Raw genomic sequence first — 20,081 nt, 5'->3', positions numbered from 1 at the left:
CACCTTGCATCACATACCAAATATAGAAAGAGCCAAGAACAAGCCTATCCATGAAACAATGAAGTGACCTTCACGTACAGGGGGTAGGCCACACCACCCCGGGGTAGGCCACACCACCCCGTAGGCCACACCACCCCGTTCACCCCGTAGGCCACACCACCCCGTTCTTAATGACGTTCAAAGATTTATATTTATAATTTTTTATTTTTATTTTTAAATATTATTAATTTAAAATTTTAATGTTTATAACTATCATTAATGATTAAATATTAATTTTCAATATATTTTTACCTTTTATTCATTATTATTAATAATTTTTTTCCTTCTCTACTAATTCTTTGAATGTTTAATTTTTTGAATTTGAATTTTTTTTAAATAGATTTTTCTATTTTTTCTAATTTGATTTTTTTTAAGATTCTTTAGATAATTAGATTTCTTCCTATTTATTTTTGGTTTGATTTCCTAAACTTCAACGCAGAAAAAATTCTATATAATTGGGAAGAAATATATTAAACAATTTAAATTACAGAAACCTAAACTTCCAAATTATGTTAAACAATTTAAATTACAGAAACCTAAAATTTTATTTTATGTGAAAGAAATAAATCAAAACAATTAAAATTACAGAAACCTCAAATTAAGATTATATATATATATATATATATATATTTATTACTATTATTATTTAAAAATAAATTCACCTCTCCTTATGTAATAAATTTAAAAGTAAAATAATTTTATGTGAATTTAAATAAAATTTAACAATAAATTTTAACATTTTAAAAAATGAATAAATATTTTAAATTATAATTTCCTTGTTTGGTTGGAGTGGAATTATACCCTTTATACACTACCCACCTATTATTTTAAATAATCAAATTTTATAATGGACAAATAACTCAAAGCTTTTCGCTTACGTGAAAACCTCGAGGGTTGTGGAATTATTTTAAAACCATTGGAGGCTGGTTACACATCCATACACAGTTGTTGGGTTTCACATGCTTCTTTATTTCCATTTTGATCAGATGGCTATTTGGACATTCCCTGCTAGCAACCCTGCGTCTTCTTTGTTTATTCTCTGTTTATTTTAAGCGAGATGGATTCTTTGGGTTCCGCGAGATGCATACAGAATAATTGCAACGGACCTCCGAGAGGACTTTCCTGACAGGATCGAAGTGTAAGAATTGCAGAGTGGCATCTCAGGTAAGTTTTGTTCGGCTCTGCTAAATATAGTAGGAGGGTAGAGAGTATTTTTGTTTTCTAATGAATGTTATACATGGAGAAAATAAAAACTGTAGTTTTTTGGCTGAACCTGCGGATCCTCCGATCTCTGATGTTTTTCCACGTATTGGGACACTTGCCCATATTCGACCTGACGACCACTTTTGCAATTACACACACTTCAATGGCTTTCTGCAGGAGATACGTTGTTTTATTTCTGACAGTCATTTGAGAAATTAGCACAGAATGGGATGAGATAGTTTTGGCTATTTGATGGTTTCTCCTCAATTTTCTACCGCCTTCAAAGAAACCACAACAGAGTCAAAAGAGGCTAACTTTGAGAAGAATTTGCACAGAAGAGGGAGTCTTCCTCTCCCAAACCCCAGAATGAATGAGGATTCAAGTTCAAGAGACATCGGACCGAATGGAGAGGTACCAAAATCTCTTAAAACCCAGATCAACAGCAATCATAAGCTATCTCTTGTACCTCTGGTGTTTCTCATTTTCTATGAAGTCTCTGGTGGACCTTTTGGTGTTGAAGATTCTGTGAAGGCTGGGGGTCCCCTATTAGCCCTTGCAGGTTTTCTTGTTTTTCCGCTGCTATGGAGCATTCCTGAATGTCTTGTGACTGCTGAGTTGGGCACAATGTTTCCAGAAAATGGGGGTTATGTTGTATGGATTTCTGCTGCATTCGGTCCGTTTTGGGGATTCCAGCAGGGCTGGTGGAAGTGGTTGAGTGGAGTCATTGATAACGCACTCTATCCTGTCTTATTCTTGGATTACTTGAAATCTGCTGTTCCAGAGGTAGGCAGTGGGCTTCCAAGAGTTGCAGCTATTCTCGTTATAACCCTGGCCTTGACTTTCCTGAATTACAGAGGTCTTACCATTGTAGGCTGGGGTTCAGTTTGTTTAGGAATCTTCTCTTTACTTCCTTTCTGCATGATGGGTATTCTTGCAATACCGAGGTTGGAACCTTCAAGATGGCTGGAGATCGATATGAAAAATATTGACTGGAATGTTTATCTGAATACACTCTTCTGGAATCTGAATTACTGGGACTCCATAAGTACATTGGCAGGAGAAGTCGAGGATCCAAAGAGAACGCTTCCTAAATCTCTTTTTTGCGCTGTGATGCTTGTGGTTGGTACTTATTTTATTCCCCTGTTATCAGCGACCGGCTCTATAGAGCTGGTTAGAAGTCAATGGAATGCTGGCTATTTTGCAGACGTTGCAAAAATTTTAGGTGGCGTCTGGTTGCAGTGGTGGATGGAAGCAGCTTCAGCTCTTTCAAACATGGGAATGTTTGAGGCGGAGATGAGCAGCGACTCTTTCCAACTTCTAGGAATGGCAGAGAGGGGTATGTTGCCATCAGTATTTGCAGTGAGGTCAAAATATGGGACTCCTCTTTTGGGCATTTTATGTTCTGCCTCAGGAGTGCTTGTCTTATCTTCGATGACTTTCCAAGAGATTGTAGCTGCAGAAAATTATCTGTATTGCTTTGGCATGTTTGCTGAGTTTGCAGCCTTTATCTGGCTAAGATTCAAGGAGCCAGCCATCTCTCGCCCTTACAAAGTTCCATTTGGAACTCATGGAGTTGTTTTGCTTTGCCTACCTCCTTCATTGCTGTTGATTTTAGTGCTGCTAGTAGCCTCACGTAAAGTTATGGTTGTCAGCATCACTGCTGTTTTGATTGGGTTTCTTCTGTATCCATGTATTGAGTTTATGAAAAAACAAAAATGGGCAAGGTTTGTCAATAGTTTAGAGGTTCCAGATCTGCCAATTCACAGAGATTTAAAACCAGATCGCTTCGAGGATGCTAATGATGCAAATATAGGGTTGCTTTCAGCTGAAACTACATAAACTACAATCCATTTGTGAATCCTAGGCGGTTTGCGAGCAAGAGCAATTTGATTCTGCTTCAGAAAGTTAGAAAAAGGCCAGAGGCCAGCGCTTGCATGGAAGTTACCAAATCTCCCTGTAAAATAGTTCGGGGAGCTTAGTAGACCCAACATAATGATGCACACTCCTGCATGGTCTGGAGAATCATACTCATATTGATGAAGGTGAATAAAGGGCATTAAGCCAGGGTGAAACTTGTTTTTTTGCATAAATAACATTCCCCTTCAAATTATGAGATAAGGCCTACAATTATTGAAAGCTTTTTCATTCATGAAGCGGAATTCAAACAACAGGTATTTCTGGCCTAAAAGCATGTGACATATACTTACGATGGAATAGATGTTAGCATTTTATGCTCTTTTCCCCTGTTTTAACCTCTTTGAACCTGCAGAGTACTTTTTGGGGTCTGTATGTTTATACGAATAGAACTTTCTATATGGCTATAAGAAACGGAGTTGTAATGGTTACATTTTCTTAGTTATATACGTGCTAAATATTGTTCTCTTGATGAAATGATGGGTAGACTGTGGAACTGACTAGGGATAGTGTAGAGGATCCTTGCATTTTTTCATCCAAAAATATGATGTATGTGAAGAGCATGTTAAGATTTATGACTGTCTCTAGAGATGGCCATCCTTTTGCCTTCTGATATATACTCAGGTCAAGGGAAGAAACACCATTATGAAAGAACACAAGTCCTGTTTATTGATAGGATATAATTGAATTTCCTTCAATCATCAGTGGTCTCCTGTGTTGTGTTGTGTTGTGGAAAGTCGTGTATGAAGCCGGCCATAGTTACAGTATAGTCTACTAAATGATTAGAATGCAGTAAGTGCATTTCTGAGAGGTTTTAATTCGTTAAATAGCTCTTGAAAAAAATCAATGCTTGTAAATTTGATAAAAAAAAGTTCTCTTTTAAATCCCTGTAAACCATTCAATATATTTTAATTGCTCTTATTTTAAAATTATGTGAAAATTCTTTAGATTTCATTTATTTTTATCCTGGTTTCATACTACGAAAAATAATTCAATAATCTTATACAATTGTATATTAAGGTAAGGGAGATAAACTGATTCATCATATGGGCACTATTTGTTGGGTTGATTCTAAACTATTAGAATTGGGTATTTTCTTTTCTTGGAGGGAATCAGTTGGAGATTTCCTGCCTTATCAGGCATGCAATGTAGAGATTTGCTATATGTGCCTGCCAGGTCTAAGTGCTTCTCTCCAAAAAGTATGCATTATATTTGAAGCTGGTGGGAACTATACTAGTTTGCTCGTTTAACATTTTACATTCCTAATTAAAGCCCAGCACATGAAGATTCAGATGATCATGGCCATTAGTAAATTGCTTCTCATCTGAGAAATCCTTTTCAAATGTTTAGTTTAATCATTGTTTCACACTTTAACTTTGTGGTTGCTTTTGATAAGTTACATGTTTATTTCTTGTGTTTCTTTTGCGCTATTTCACAAGTAATTTTTTACCTTAAATTTTACTTTAATCTTTTATATCTGAAAATCCAATAGCCCTGACGTAAGTTTGTTTTAGTGGACGTTAACCATCATCACCACCACTATCCTATTTTGAAGATTTGGTTGTTTATCAGAGTTGGAAAGCATTTTTACTATGCAAAACTAACTTTATCATTTCATCTACTTGTGTTTTATTTCATTCTTTTTGCTCATACGTGATTTCCTTAGATTTCGTGTTTTGTTGCATTCTGTTTGCTCACATGTGATTTCCTTAGATTTTATTTGTTAAATGATGTGATCTGTAAAACAATAAAATATTTTTCTTTGAAATGTCAGAAGAGTACATCAAATGAGCAGGAATGAGCAGGTTTGGCCTTGGGAATATTTTGGAAATGTGGAAAGAGACAATGAACAAAATTTTATGGATCTCCACAATGGGCAGTAACCAGTCAATGAGACTAGTGACTAGCATATTACATCATGTACAATAAATACATGAAGGGAATGCCCAAGTCATTTTGCAACTGTATATTAAGGAAAAGATGATAAACTGAATCATCATTTGGGCAGTGTTTGTTGGGTTGATGCTAAACTATTAGAATCGTGTATTTTCTTTTCTTGGATAACTTGTATTTTATTTCCTTGGAGATAAATTGATTCATCATATGGGCAGTATTTGTTGGGTTGACGCTAAACTATTAGAACGGGGTATTTTCTTTTCTTGGAGTGAATCAGTTGGAGATTTCCTGCCTTATCAGGCATGGAATGTAGAGATTAGCTATATGTGCCTGCCAGGTTTAAATGCTCCTCTCCAAAAAGTATTCATTATATTTTAATCTCGTGAGAACTATACTAGTTTGTTCGTTTAACATTTTACATTCCAAATTAAAACCCAACACATGAAGATTCAGATGATCATATACGTTAGTAAATTGCTTCTCATCTGAGAAATCCTTTTCAAATATTTAGTTTAATCATTGTTTCACACTTTAACTTTGTGGTTGCTTTTAAGAAGCTACATCTGGTTTATTTCTTGTAAGTGTTTCTTTTGCGCTATTTCACAAGTAATTTCTTGCCTTAAATTTTACTTTAATTTTTTTATATCTTAAAATCCAATATACCTAAGTTTGTTTCAGACTTCAGTGGATATTAACAATCATCACCACCATCATCATATTTTCAAAATTTTGTTGTTTATCAGAATTGGAAAGCATTTTTACTATGCAAAACTAACTTTATCATTTCATTTACTTGTGTTTTGTTACATTCTGTTTGTTCACATGTGGTTTCCTTAGATTTTAATTGTTAAATGATATGATCCGTAAAACAACAAAATATTTTTCTTTGAAATGTCAGAAGAGTACATCAAATGAGCAGGTTTGGCCTTGTGAATATTTTGGAAATGTGGAAAGAGAAAAAAACAAAATTTTATGGATCTCCACAATGGGCAGGAACCAGTCAATGAGACTAGTGAATAACATATTACATCATGTACAATAAGTACATCAAGGGAATGTCCAAGCATTTTTGAGCTAAATAAAACTTATAAAGAATACAAACAAATTAGAAAACATACAAAAATCACACTGTGCAATAGCAAAGGTCTCATGGAGTGACATACAACTGTCAAGGACAGTATGGTCTTCTCATCTGGAGAAGAGGCTAGGGATATAATCTATGCACGAAAGCAATTGACCACCGTTGTGTTATAAGCCATGTTAAAATCTGTTAAAATTGGCAACTAGAGCCAAATTCCACCTTATGACAACTCATATGATGGAAATGATTATTGCATTGGATTCTTCTTTTCGAGAGGTCCAATTTTGATATAAAGATCATCTCATTCTGACACGCAGAAATGGAATTTTGAATTTATTCTTTCTCATGGACAAATTGTCAAAGTCAGCCTTAGTCAAATGTAGGCTCATGAAGCCCAATGGATGTGTATCCTCACCCTCAACGAAGTGTATAAATAGGAGTGATCTCTCTCTCATTTGGACATCATCTCAACACATCACATCATCATCTCTCTCCTCTCTTGATTGATTAGTACAGCTCAAGGACAATCTGTCTCTTCGCACAAGTCGAATTTTTGGACTCTTTTCGAGGCCGAAATTTCCAGGGAACAGGGCAGCGTTGACCAATATTGACTTGGGCTGTTTGACCATGCTTTGACTTTGATCTGGAGGGCAAAATTTTGATTTTTGAAGGCCGCATTGATTGGCATGATTTTCAAGGTGTTTGGGATAGTTTGATTGAGTTGACTCAGCATTGACTTTTTGATTTGACTGTAGAATTACCAGCAGGATGATCTATTTTGGGCTCACTGTGACCCTCTTGGAAGGCCGAATTCTTCTGTTGTTGACCGAGCTGCTTGGAGGACATTTTAGAGCTGCTTTGATCACTGTTGACTTTTTGGTTAGGGCTAAAGTTGACTGTTGATTTGACAAGATTGTTTTGGGCAAGTTAATTTGATATTTGTACTCTCTCTCTTTGTTGAACTATTGAAGAATAATAAGAATGTTTGATCAAAGGGTTTCCCCACATTGTAGTTTGTCCCTAACATTTGCCATATCTTGTGTCCTCTTGCCTTGGCTCGTCTTCTGCACTTGTTTTAATATTCTATCTGCATTTACTGTCAATGTGTTTAACTTAATGTGATTGCTGCTGGATATAATTGGAAATTGTCATTGGGCTACTAAAGGAACATTGAAGTAAATTGTGCTAAAGCATAGAAGATACCATTGTTATTTAAAATTAACATGGTATCAAAGGTCAGGTGAAGACAAAGCCCAAGCAAGAGTGAAGCAAAGTAATCACTAAGAGAAGTTGTTGGACAAGGACTTGGAACTAGTCCCAATGACGACTACATCTTTCTTCAAATCTGAGGACAAGCTTAAGGACAAATCCTACTATCATGCATGGAAGATGACTTTAGATTTGACATTGGAAGAAAATGATGCTATGGTCTATGTCAAAGGAAGAATAGCAGAGCTTCCTTCAAATGCATCCGCAGCTGCACAAACAAAGTACAAGAAAGATGAGGTTAAAGCTAAGAAAATTATTGTTGATTCTATTCACAAGCCTTTTGTTGCCTATATTTATGATTTGGAAACATCTAAGGAGATGTATGACAAGCTGGTTGGGATGTTCAAAGTAAATAATGCAAATCAAGTTCTCTTTCTCAAGAACAAGTTGAAAGACATCAAGATGGATAGAGGAGAATCCATCCAATCCTATTTCATGAGGATTACCGAGATCAAGAATGATCTCCTATCTATTGGGGAAGTCATTGGTGACAGGGAGCTCACACTTATTGCACTTGGAGACCTAACAAGAGAATGGGATGTGTTCAACACCACCATCCTCAACAATGATAGAATTCCGGCATTTGATGAATTATTGGCTAGATGCACTCAAGAAGAAATAAAGATGATGGAAAGAGACAAACCCTCAAATGGAAACAATCCTACCTCCTTCTTCGCTCATTCTAAGAGAAGGAACAATGTCTATCCAAGGATCCAAGGAATCAAGGAAAAGGGTTCAAGCCGGGCTTCAAAGAAGAAAGAAAAGGAAGATACTTCAATTGCAACAGGTTTGGCCACTTCGCTAGAGAGTGTCCTCACAAGAAGTATACTCTAAGAGACAATGACAACAATAACAACAACTTCATGGGAAATGGCAATCAAAGGAACAACAGGCTCAACAACAAAGGAAAGAGGAATGATCTCGCTCCTTGAAATGGAAATGGTCGTCCTCCAAGAAGTTGAGAAACTCCAGGTATGAAGAAGTTAATGTTGTAAAGCAAAAATAATTTTATTTTATTTCTGCCCTGACCACTGCCTCTCCTTCGGATACCTTGGATCATTGGTTGATTGATAGTGGTGCCTCAAAGCACTTCACTAGGTACAAGGAGGCCCTCTCAAACTTGGTTGAAAAAAAGACAAATATGGAGATTAGACTTGGGGATAATGCCTCTTATCCCGTGAAAGGTATTGGGGCTGTCACTCTTCACTTAAATCAAGGTCAAACCTCCACTTACAAGAAGTGCTATATGTACCTGACCTGAAAAAGAACTTGGTTTCTATTTCTGCAATGGAAGATAAAGGTTTTAAGGTAAAATATATTGATGGGAAGGTTCACATTTGGAAAAGGAACCCAAGAGATGCATTCACTCTTGGATTAAAGGTTGAAGGTCTTTATCAGGTTGGAGGAAGTCTGTTGGGAGCAATGACTTACGATACTTCTCTTCAATCAGAACTACGACACCGAAGATTTGCTCACCTTCAACTTAAATCAACTTAAATCATGAAGGTGTTTATCAGGGATGTGAAGCTAGAAAACATACAAGGGTACCATTCCCCTCAAGTAAAACTCAAACCACTAATATTCTTTAATTGGTCCATTCTGATCTATTAGGTATGTTGCCCGTGACATCTGTGGGTGGATATTTGTTCTATGTTAATTTTGTGGATGACTTATCTTGCAAAACATGGATCTATTTCTTAAAGGAGGAAGTATTCAGATGGTTCCGCTCTTTCAAAGCCTTGGTCGAGAATCAAACAAAGAATAAGATCAAAATATTGAGCACTGATAATGGGACTGAATATGAGTCAAATGAATTCAAAGACTATTGTAGAGAAGTTGACATTAAGAGGGAGACCATTACTGCATATACTCCTGAACAAAATGGTGTTCCGAAAGGAAGAATCATACTATCATAGAAGCCACCCGTGCTATGCTACATGATCAAGGTCTTTCGAAGTTTTTATGGGGAGAAGCTACCAATACCGTTGTGTATATCCAAAGCAGATGCCCACATCAAGCTTTGGACTTCAAGACACTCAATGAAGTTTTCACTAGTAAGAAACTTGATGTTTCTCATTTTAGAATTTTTGGTTGTTCCATATATTTTCATGTGCCGAAAGAGAAAAGAAACAAACTAGATGTATCTGGGAAGAAATGAACGTTTGTGGGCTACAGTGAAACTTCAAAGGCATATAGAATCTATGTGCTTGGTCAAAGGGAAGTCGAATTAAGTCATGATGTCACTTGGACTGTTTGACCATGCTTTGACTTTTTGACTTTTATCTGGATGGCAAAATTTTGATTTCTGAAGGTTGCGTTGATTGGCACGATTTTCAAGGTGTTTGGGCTAGTTTGACTGAGTTGACTTCAGCATTGACTTTCTAGTTTGACTGCAGAAATACAGCAGGATGATCTGTTTTGGCTTGATTGTGACCCTCTTGGAAGGCCGGATTCTTCTGCTGTTGACCAAGCTGCTTGCAGGACATTTTGGAGCTGCGTTTGATCACTGTTGGCTTTTTGGTTAGGGCTAAAGTTGACTGCTGATTTGACAGGATTGTTTTGGGCAAGTTAATTTGGTATTTGTACTCTCTCTCTCTGTTGAACTATTGAAGAATAATAAGAAGGTTTGATCAAAGGGTTTCCCCACATTGTGGCTTGTCCCTGACATATGCCATATCTTGTGTCCCCTTGTCTTGGCCCGTCTTCTGCACTTGTTTTAATGTTCTATCTGCGTTTACTGTCAATGTGTTTAACTTAATGTGATTGCTACTGGATATAATTGGAAATTCATTGGGCTACTAAAAGAACATTGAAGTAAATTGTGCTAAAGCATAGAACATACCATTGTTATTTAAAATTAACATGGTATCAAAGGTCAGGTGAAGACAAAGCCCAAGCAAGAGTGAAGCAAAGTAATCACTAAGAGAAACTGTTGGACAAGGACTTGGAATTAGTCCCAATAACGACCACATCTTTCTTCAAATCCGAGGACAAGCTTAAGGACAAATCCGACTATCATGTATGGAAGATGTCTAGATTTGACATTGGAAGAAAATGATGCTATGGACTATGTCAAAGGAAGAATAGCAGAGCCTCCTTCAAATGCATCCGCAGCTGCACAAATAAAGTACAAGAAAGATGAGATTAAAGCTAAGAAAATTGTTGTTGATTCTATTCACAAGCCTTTGGTAGCCTATATTTATGATTTGGAAACATCTAAGGAGATGTATGACAAGTTGGTTGGGATGTTCAAAGTAAATAATGCAAAGCAAGTTCTCTTTCTCAAGAACAAGTTGAAAGACATCAAGATGGATAGAGGAGAATCAATCCAATCCTACTTCATGAGGATTACCGAGATCAAGAATGATCTCCTATCTATTGGGGAAGTCATTGGTGACAGGGAGCTCACACTTATTTCACTTGGAGGCCTAACAAGAGAATGGGATGTGTCCAACACTACCATCCTCAACAATGATAGGATTCTAGGATTTGATGAATTATTGGCTAGATGCACTCAAGAAGAAATAAGGATGATGGAAAGAGACAAACCCTCAAATGGAAACAATCCTACTGCCTTCTTTGCTCATTCTAAGAGAAGGAACAATGCTTGTCCAAGGAATCAAGGACAAGGGTTCAAGCTGGGATTCAAAGAAGGAAGAATAGGAAGATGCTTCAATTGCAACAGGTTTGGCCACTTCGCTAGAGAGTGTCCTCACAAGAAGGATACTCCAAGAGATGATGACAACAATAACAACAACTTGAAGGGAAATGGCAATCAAAGGAACAACAAGCCCAACAACAAAGGAAAGAGGAATGATCCTGTTGCTTGAAATGGAAATGGTCGTCCTCCCAAGAAGTCGAGAAACTCCATGTATGAAGAAGTTAATGTTGTAAAGCAAAAATAATTTTATCTTATTTTTGCCCTCACCACCGCCTCTCCTTCAAATACATTGGATCATTGGTTGATTGATAGTGGTGCCTCAAGGTACTTCACTGGGTACAAGGAGGCCCTCTCAAACTTGGTTGAAAAGAAGACAAATATGGAGATTATACTTGGGGATAATGCCACTTATCCTGTGAAAGGTATTGGAACTGTTACTCTTCACTTAAATCAAGGTCAAACCTCCACTTACAAGAAGTGCTATATGCACCTGATTTGAAAAAGAACTTGGTTTCTATTTCTGCGATGGAAGATAAAGGTTTTAAAGTAACATTTATTGATGGGAAGGTTCGCGTTTGGAAAAGGAACCCAAGAGATGCATTTACTCTTGGATTCAGGGTTGAAGGTCTTTATTAGGTTGGAGGAAGTCTGTTGGGATCAATGACTTGCGATACTTCTCTTCAATCCGAATTATGGCACCGAAGATTTGCTCACCTTCAACTTAAATCAACTTAAATCATGAAGGTGTTTGTTAGGGATGTGAAGCTAGAAAACATACAAGGTTACCATTCCCCTCAAGTGAAACTCAAACCATTGATATTCTTCAATTGGTCCATTCTGATCTATTAGGTATGTTGCCCGTGACATCTTTGGGTGGATATTTGTACTGTGCTATTTTTGTGGATGACTTTTCTCGCAAAACATGGATCTATTTCTTAAAAAAGAGGAAGTATTCAAACGGTTTCGCTCTTTCAAAGCCTTGGTCGAGAATCAAACAAGGAAGAAGATCGAAATATTGAGGACCGATAATGGGACTGAATATGAGTCAAATGAATTCAAAGACTATTGTAGAGAAGTTGGCATTAAGAGGGAGACCACTACTGCATATACTCTTGAACAAAATGGTGTTCCAAAAGGAAGAATCATACTATCATAGAAGCCACTTGTGCTATGCTACATGATCAAGGTCTTCCGAAGTTCTTATGGGGAGAAGCTGCCAACACCGTTGTGTATGTCGAAAACAGATGCCCACATCAAGCTTTCGACTTCAAGACACTCGATGAAGTTTTCACCAGTAAGAACCCTGATGTTTCTCATTTTAGAATTTTTGATTGTTCCATATATTTTCATGTGCCGAAAGAGAAAAGAAACAAACTAGATGTATCTGGGAAGAAAGGAACGATTGTGGGCTACTGTGAAACTTCAAAGGCATATAGAACCTATGTGCCTAGTCAAAGGGAAGTGGAATTAAGTCATGATGTCACTTTCAATGAAGATTCTTCTCTTAGAAAGATCTGAGATCTTCCCACCCCTAGGAAGGACAATGATGACGTTGGTGCAGAAAAGCATGATGAACCTTCATCTGATGAACCGATGTCGGATGTGGAAGGTTCGATGGATCCCATTGATCCACCTCCTAGTGAGCCCTCTACTTCAAGAAAAAGACCTTTGTGGCTCAAAGATACTCTTGAAGATGCTGAGAAACATATTACACCGAGGAGGATATTTCGTGAAGGCAAGAAGCCGAACATGTACCAAGGGTACTTAGCTGCCATGACTACCATTGTACAATCTGAGCCTTGCACATTCGAAGAAGTTGTGAAGCAACAAGTTTGGAAGGATGTGATGAATGAGGAGTATGAGTCGATCATGAAGAATGATGTCTGGGATGTGGTTCCTAGACCCAACGACAAGTCTGTGGTCACTTCAAAATGGCTCTACAAGATCAAACATGGAGCTGATGGGAGTGCTGAAAAGTTCAAGGCCAAATTTGTTGCTTGAGGCTTCTGCCAAAATGAAGGAGTAGACTACGATGAGATATTTGCACCGGTTGCCCAATATACCACCATTTGTTTGATTATAGCCCTTGCTGCTTCGCAAGGATGTAACCTACACCAGATGGATGTCAAAATTGCCTTCTTGCATGGTTCGCTTGAGGAGGAAGTCTATGTGGAACAACTCGAGGGGCTTGAGGTTCAAGATTGTGAGACACATGTATGCAGGTTGAAGAAAGACCTCTATGGGTTCAAGCAAGCCCCTAGAGCTTGGTATGAGAGGATCGACAACTATCTTATGAAGCTAGGATTTACAAGGAGTGGTGTTGACCCGAAACTATACTTCAAGGTTGAAAAGGAAAAACTTCTCATTCTAGTCCTTTATGTGGATGATCTCTTTTTGATAGGTGATGACCCTCTCATTCATCAATGCATGAGGGAGTTGGCTTCTGAGTTCGAGATGGAGGACCTAGGGCTGATGCATTATTTCCTAGGGCTAGAGGTCTGGCAAAAGCCAGGTGAGATTTTCCTTTCTCAAGGAAAATACATTGTGAAGCTACTTGAGAGATGTGGGATGGTGGATTGTAAGTCCGTGACTACTCCGATGGAACTCAACTTTACGAAGCTATGTGGAAGTGTTGCTGGGCCTGGATTAGCAAACCCTATCGAGTATCATCAACTTGTGGGGGCCCTGATGTTCTTGGTCAAGTCTCGTCCTGACATATGCTTCGGTGTGAATATGTTGAGTCAATATATGGTCGAGTCTCATCACATTCATCAGATTGCTGCCGTTATGCTCTTGACTTGCGAGAAATTCCAGAATACCAGAAATGCGAAGAAATATAGCCTAAAACACAAAATAAAATGAGAAAAACAACAAGTATTTTATTATTTAGAAATAGATTCAATGTTCACTTGCCTCTTCGAGGGGGCAACCTCTAGCAGAGCAGAGCTCGATTACAATAAGACTCAATGATATTTCCTTTACTAACTAAGACTATTTATAGTTAAATGACATCCAAAACCCTAACTACTAGTGGTCCCTTGCATAACACATGTTAACCACTTTATTTATTAACTATGGTCCGTTTACAACTAACTGTGGTCCCTTTTCTCTAATGCAGGTCAACCACTTACAATTATTAATGCAGGCTTTATTTACTCTCTAACTAACTATGACTATGACTCGGCCCATTGGGCTTATTACATAAATAAAGGGGTTAGGGTTGGAACCTAACATGCCCTCCCCCATCAAAAGCAGCGTTGTCCTCAAGGCTGAAGCTGCGGAAATTGTTGAAGAATAGTGGTTGGTTCCCAGGTTGCATCTTCTGGAGAGGTATCTTTCCACTTGACAAGGACTTCCTAGATCATGCGGTCGCGGAGATGTTTTTCACGAGTATCGAGGGCCTGTTTTGGTTGGAGCCAGAGTGAGCCTTCATCATCCAATTCAGGTAGATTGGTTTGAATTCTGCAATTGTTCCCCACCACTTTCTTGAGGCATGATACATGGAGGAACGGATGGATTTTTGAAGTTGGTGGCAAGGCCAGTTTGTAGGCAATTGCTTTAACGTGCTAAAGTATTTGATAAGGTCCATAGGATTTTGATGCTAGTTTCTGGCATGCCTTTTCTTTGAGAGATGTTTGCTTATATGGTTGCAATCGCTGGAATACACGATCCCCTTCTTGAAATGTGTGCTCAGAACGATGCTGGTTTGCTTGTTGCTTCTTTTGATTCTAAGCTTGATGTAGATTATCTTTGAGATGAGCTATCATGATGACACGGTTCTGTAGGAGTTGATCAACTACCTACACCTTAGAACATCCTGGGATATAAGAAATAGGTGAAGGTGGGAGTTGGCCATACACTGCCTCGTAAGGAGTCATCTTGGTGGCTTCATGATAGTTAGTATTATACCACCATTCAGCTAAATGTAGCCACTGTACCCATTGATGCTGCTTTTCTGAAGTGAAGCACCTTAGATATGTCTCCGAACATTGTTGATTGCTTTTGTTTGACCATCGGTTTGGGGATGATAGGCGGTACTTAGTTGGAGTTGCGTGCCTGGTAGCTTGAAAAGTTCTTGTCAAAATTTGCTGGTGAAAGTGGGGTCATGATCATACACAATGGAAGTTGGCATGCCATGCAGTTTGAAGATCTGGTCGATGAAAGCTTGAGCCACCAAAGTGGGGGTAAATGGGTGGGGTAGAGCGCAAAAATGAGCATATTTAGAAACTCTGTCCACAACCACCATGATGACGGATTTGTTGCCCGACTTTGGGAGACCAGCGACAAAATCCATGGAAACATCCATCCAAACAGAGGCAGGGAGTGGCAATGGCTATAAGGTTCTTGGTAACTTGACTGTTTCTCCTTTGTTGCATTGACACACATCACATTCAGCTACAAAAGTAAGAATGTCGTTTTTCATGCCAGTCCAAAAGAAAGAACGACAAGCACGAGCATAAGTCTTCTGAAAGCCTAAATGCCCTGCAGTTGGAGATGAGTGCAACTCTTCCAAAATGCGGGTTTTGAGGGTGGATGTCGGCGATATAACTATGACCCTCGTAGCGAAGAATATCATCCTTCCAAGACTAGTCTGCTGAGGAATTGGGATCTTCTCTCAAGTCATTAATAAGTTGGGAGAGAGGGGTGTGAGGACCATTCCTTGCGGGCCTCTTCAATCCAATCTGGTATGGGAAGAGAGATTGATAGCAAGGTACTTTCATCCTCAAATTGGCGCGATAAAGCATCAACTACTACATTGTCACGCCCTTTCTTGTAAATTATCTCATAATCATATCTCAACATTTTGGCCAGCGATTTATTTTGTTGTGGCGATGATATATGTTGCTCCAAAAATATTTTAGGCTTTGATGGTCTGTGTGGATTTGTAAACGTCGCCCCAACTAGTATGGTCGCCAAGTACCTATTGCATGTAAGATGGCCATCATTTCTCTCATAGTTAGATTGACCTAGATGTTTTCCACTCAGTTGTTGGCTGGTGAAGGCCAATGGTTGACCTTTTTGCATTAATACAACACCAATACTAGTACCAAATGCATCACATTCAGTCACAAAAGATTTGGTGAAGTCTTGTAGGGCCAATATGAGAGTGGAGCACATGGCCCATTTGAGAGCCACGAACGCTTGCTGAGCTACATTAGTCCAGAGAAATGATTTCTTCTTCAGAAGATTAGTGAGGGGTCTAGCAATGCAACCATAATTGTGGACAAATTTGTGATAATAGCCAGTGAGACCCAAGAATCCCCTTAAACTCTTCAGGGTTTTTGGTTGGGGCCAATCTTGCATTGCCTATATCTTTTTTGGATCAACCCTCACTTCTTCATGACCCACAATGTGTCCCAAATACTTGACTTCTTCAATGCCAAGAGAGAACTTTGACAATTTGACAAATAATTTGTGATTCCAGAGCAGTGGTAAGATCAAGTCTACATGCTGAAGATGTTTGTCCCAGGTTAGGCTATAGATGAGAATGTCATCAAAGAAGACGAGGATAAATTTTCGGAGATATGGTTTCAGCAAGTGGTTCATGAGGCTTTGAAAAGTAGATGGAGCATTACAGAGACCAAATGGCATGACCAAGAATTCATGATGGCCTTCATGAGTTCAGAAGGTAGTCTTGGGAATGTCTACTTCATGCGTATTTGGTGATAGCTAGAGCGAAGATCTAGCTTGGTAAAGAATGAGCACCATGTAGTTCATCAACAACCAGAATAGGAAATCTGTCTTTGATAGTGAGATTGTTGAGGGCTCGAAAGTTTGGACACATGCCGCATTCTCCATCTTTCTTTAGCACCATGACCATTGGTGATGAATAAGGACTGTTGCTGGGACGAATAACACCGACTTCGAGGAGTTCCTTGATGATTTTTTCAATTTCATTCTTTTGGGCGGAAGGATATCAGTGTGGGCGCACATTAGGCAGTTGGGCCCTCGAAACCAAAGGGATGCTATGATCATGTTGACCCCTAGAGGGTGGAAGCTCTATAGGTTTGTCAAATACTTGCGGGTGGCAGCCTAAGACTTGTTGCATCTCAGGATGAATACGGGGAGTAGTGGATTCAATGGTTTGGATGGCATTAAATTGGGCGATGACTTCGTGATGGCCCTTTTTCAAAAGCTTTTCCATTCGATGCGAGCTGATGATAGTAGAAGCACTTGCCTGGAGTCCACGTAATGTATGAATGCGGTCGTTCTGCTTAAAGCTCATATATAACTGCTGGAAATCCATTGTGATTGGGCCCAGTGTGTGAAGCCATTCAACACACAAGATAATGTCCCAACCACCCATTTCTATAACAAACATGTGAGTCTTTAGGTGGTAGTTTCTCATCTGAAGTTTAATATTTTCACAACGGCCTTCACATTTCATGGCTCCCCCATCAATGATAAGGACTTGGAAATTAGAGACTGCTTGCACAAAACAGTGAATAGCTTCGACGACTCGCTTATGGATAAAGTTATGAGTACTACCACTATCAATCAATACCGCTACTGGTCGATCTTTAAGAAAGCCTCGGATTTTGAGAGTTTGAGGCGAAGTGTTATGAAACCAGCTCAAGAAAAGATAGAAAAGATAGATCAACGCCTTAGAATTCAGCCTCTTCGAGGGGGCAACCTCCTTTACATTACATAAATGAACAATTCTTGGATGATTCAAATGACAAAACCTCCTTTCTATATATAGGAGTCTATGGAGTCACAATATAATCCAGCCGACCTAACAATAATAATATAAAGCCACAAAAATAACAATAGAGGGATTCTATGGGCACATTAATAACAATATGGGGGCAATGGGGGCACAATAATATAAATAAGAGGTATAACTACAATAGTAATGGGGTAATTATTGGTATTATAGGGACCCAACATGCCCCTCTCCTTCAAAAAAGTGTTGTCCTCAACGCTTGAGTAGTTCTGGATACTTCTGCATAAAATTCTCATCCTCCCATGTGGAATCTTCAGCAGATAAGTTCTTCCACTTCATAAGGTACTCTGAAATTGATCGATTTCGTAGCTGTCGAGTTCTTGTTTCTATAACTGCTTCCGGTTCCAATATAATTTTTCCTTCCTCGTCAAGTTCTGGCAATATTGTTTGAACTGGGAGCTTGTCGCCTATAACCTTGTTTAAGCATGAAACATGGAAAATTGAGTGCAATCGAGAAGCTGCAGGAAGCTCCAATTTGTATGCCATAGTACCAATCTTTTGCAACACCTTGTACAGACTATAATACTTTGGTGATAATTTATTATCCTTCTTAGCTTGCTTGAGGCAGTGTTTTACAACCAGGACCAGGACTCTGACCAGGTCGAGGATCGACTCCGACTCCGACCAGGATTCGGTAATGACCAGGCCTAGTCGATTTCAATGACTCGGTCGTTGTAAAAAATACATTAAATATTTATTTTTTTTATAAAAAAACATAATTTTAAATATTTTAAACATAATTTTAAAGATTTTCATTCATGTTTCCAAACACATAGCATTATAATATAGATGGAAGACAACATATGATCAAAGTAGGCTCATGAACCAATCCATTATATCAAAATGGTACCCAATGGCAATACATAGTCAAAATATGACCAACTCCAAAACCAGCACAGTGATCCATGAGGATGGGTTTCAATGCTTATTAGGAATGGAAAGTACTCCGAGTGGATTTCAAAAATGGGAACAGAACATTGTCAAAAAAGAAAACCAAGAAGATCAACTAAACTAGTTATCCTCTAAAGGGAATGCCAAATAAATGTAGAACTGGGAACTCAATCCCAACCAAACTTGAAGGCTACATCAGACCCAGAGAAGAAGTATCTATGATGCTTCTCTCCTGGGATTATAGAAGAATAGGATCTAGTAATCAGAAAATCTACTCTGGAATAATGAAATAAGTTAGTTCAGAATTAGCATATCTTCAAGTATCAAAACTAGACAATGAGAATCTTCAGATTAATAGAAAGGTTAAGGAAGAATGGTAGTTGAGAAATAATAGCTTCTAAAAGTCAATGAAAGTACTGATGATTCTTCGTAACAAGAGCATACAGGCAGTGAAAATTATAATAATAACATTAATCAAAGAGGATAACTTTCATTTATTGTAACAAATGTTTATCCTCCAAATTCTATTTTAGAAAAAATCAAAGATGTGAAGTTGTCAAAAAACAATGGTCAATTAAACAGATCAGAATTGGATTCTAATTAAATCTCTTTTATAAACTTCGTAATAAGCATTTAATTAGTTTGGCAAAATTGACTGAATAGTTCAAAAGTTATTCTGACTTGAAAGATGAAAACAGAACATTATGATGATTGACTTTCCATGGCAACCCATTAAATATGAAGGCTTTGGAAAAAAAGGGATAGAAAGAAGAGAGCAAGGGAGCTTGGGAAAAAGAGAGCCAGTAGAAGAAGAATGAGAACTTTAGAGTGAAGAAACCTGCTCAAAAGTTGGAGGAACAAGAAGCCGAGCCTGTCCCTGCATGAAAAAGGCTGTCCATGAGGCAAGCAATCTAGAAAAAGGTGTCAGTGAGTAAGAATGGATTGAAACCCTGATTGAGAATGCACCAAATCTTTGTAGCTATTTCTCCTCAAGATAATTAAAACCCCCAATAAATGCCAGTTTTCCCCTTTGGGTTTCTGGGGTAAAAATTCTATTGCTCTAATGCGTTTAAATGCTGTGAGATCATGGTATAATGTTTCCTTGTTTTGTTATGGTGGTACATTTAAATATCCAACAAATCTAATTCAAACTCATGCACCCACTGTTCATTTATCCTTTAATGGAATTGTTGGGTTTGGCATTTGTATCCACCTACAGCATTCTCATTGTGCTATTTTTGCAGGTTAATTAATGAGCACATTATTTTTTGTTTTGCCTAGGTAGTCGTAGTGGAACACAATGGCAATCTCAACAGCTGAAATGTGGTTATGTGGTCACAATGTAACAGGCTTGTCATTCTGAATTGATTTCTGGTTATGATGTGTTGTCTGTGTGCTAC

The 20,081-nt window shown here is 38.2% G+C and overlaps 1 pseudogene across 1 annotated transcript; it reads left to right on the top strand.

Moving 5' to 3' along the window:
* The first annotated feature begins 897 nt into the window (after positions 1 to 897).
* Positions 898 to 3,494, top strand: LOC149220397 (putative polyamine transporter At1g31830 pseudogene; annotated as a pseudogene). Its single transcript, XR_016249278.1, has 2 exons — positions 898 to 1,203; positions 1,420 to 3,494. The product of XR_016249278.1 is annotated as a putative polyamine transporter At1g31830 pseudogene (transcript).
* Positions 3,495 to 20,081: the final 16,587 nt, after the last annotated feature.

Source organism: Pinus tabuliformis, chromosome Q (assembly GCF_031772625.1).
Source record: "Pinus tabuliformis cultivar Carrire ecotype Pingquan chromosome Q, CPIR1, whole genome shotgun sequence".
Taxonomy (NCBI): domain Eukaryota; kingdom Viridiplantae; phylum Streptophyta; class Pinopsida; order Pinales; family Pinaceae; genus Pinus; species Pinus tabuliformis.
Note: the sequence above shows the minus strand (reverse complement) of the source record. Positions and strands in the feature narration are given on the sequence as shown.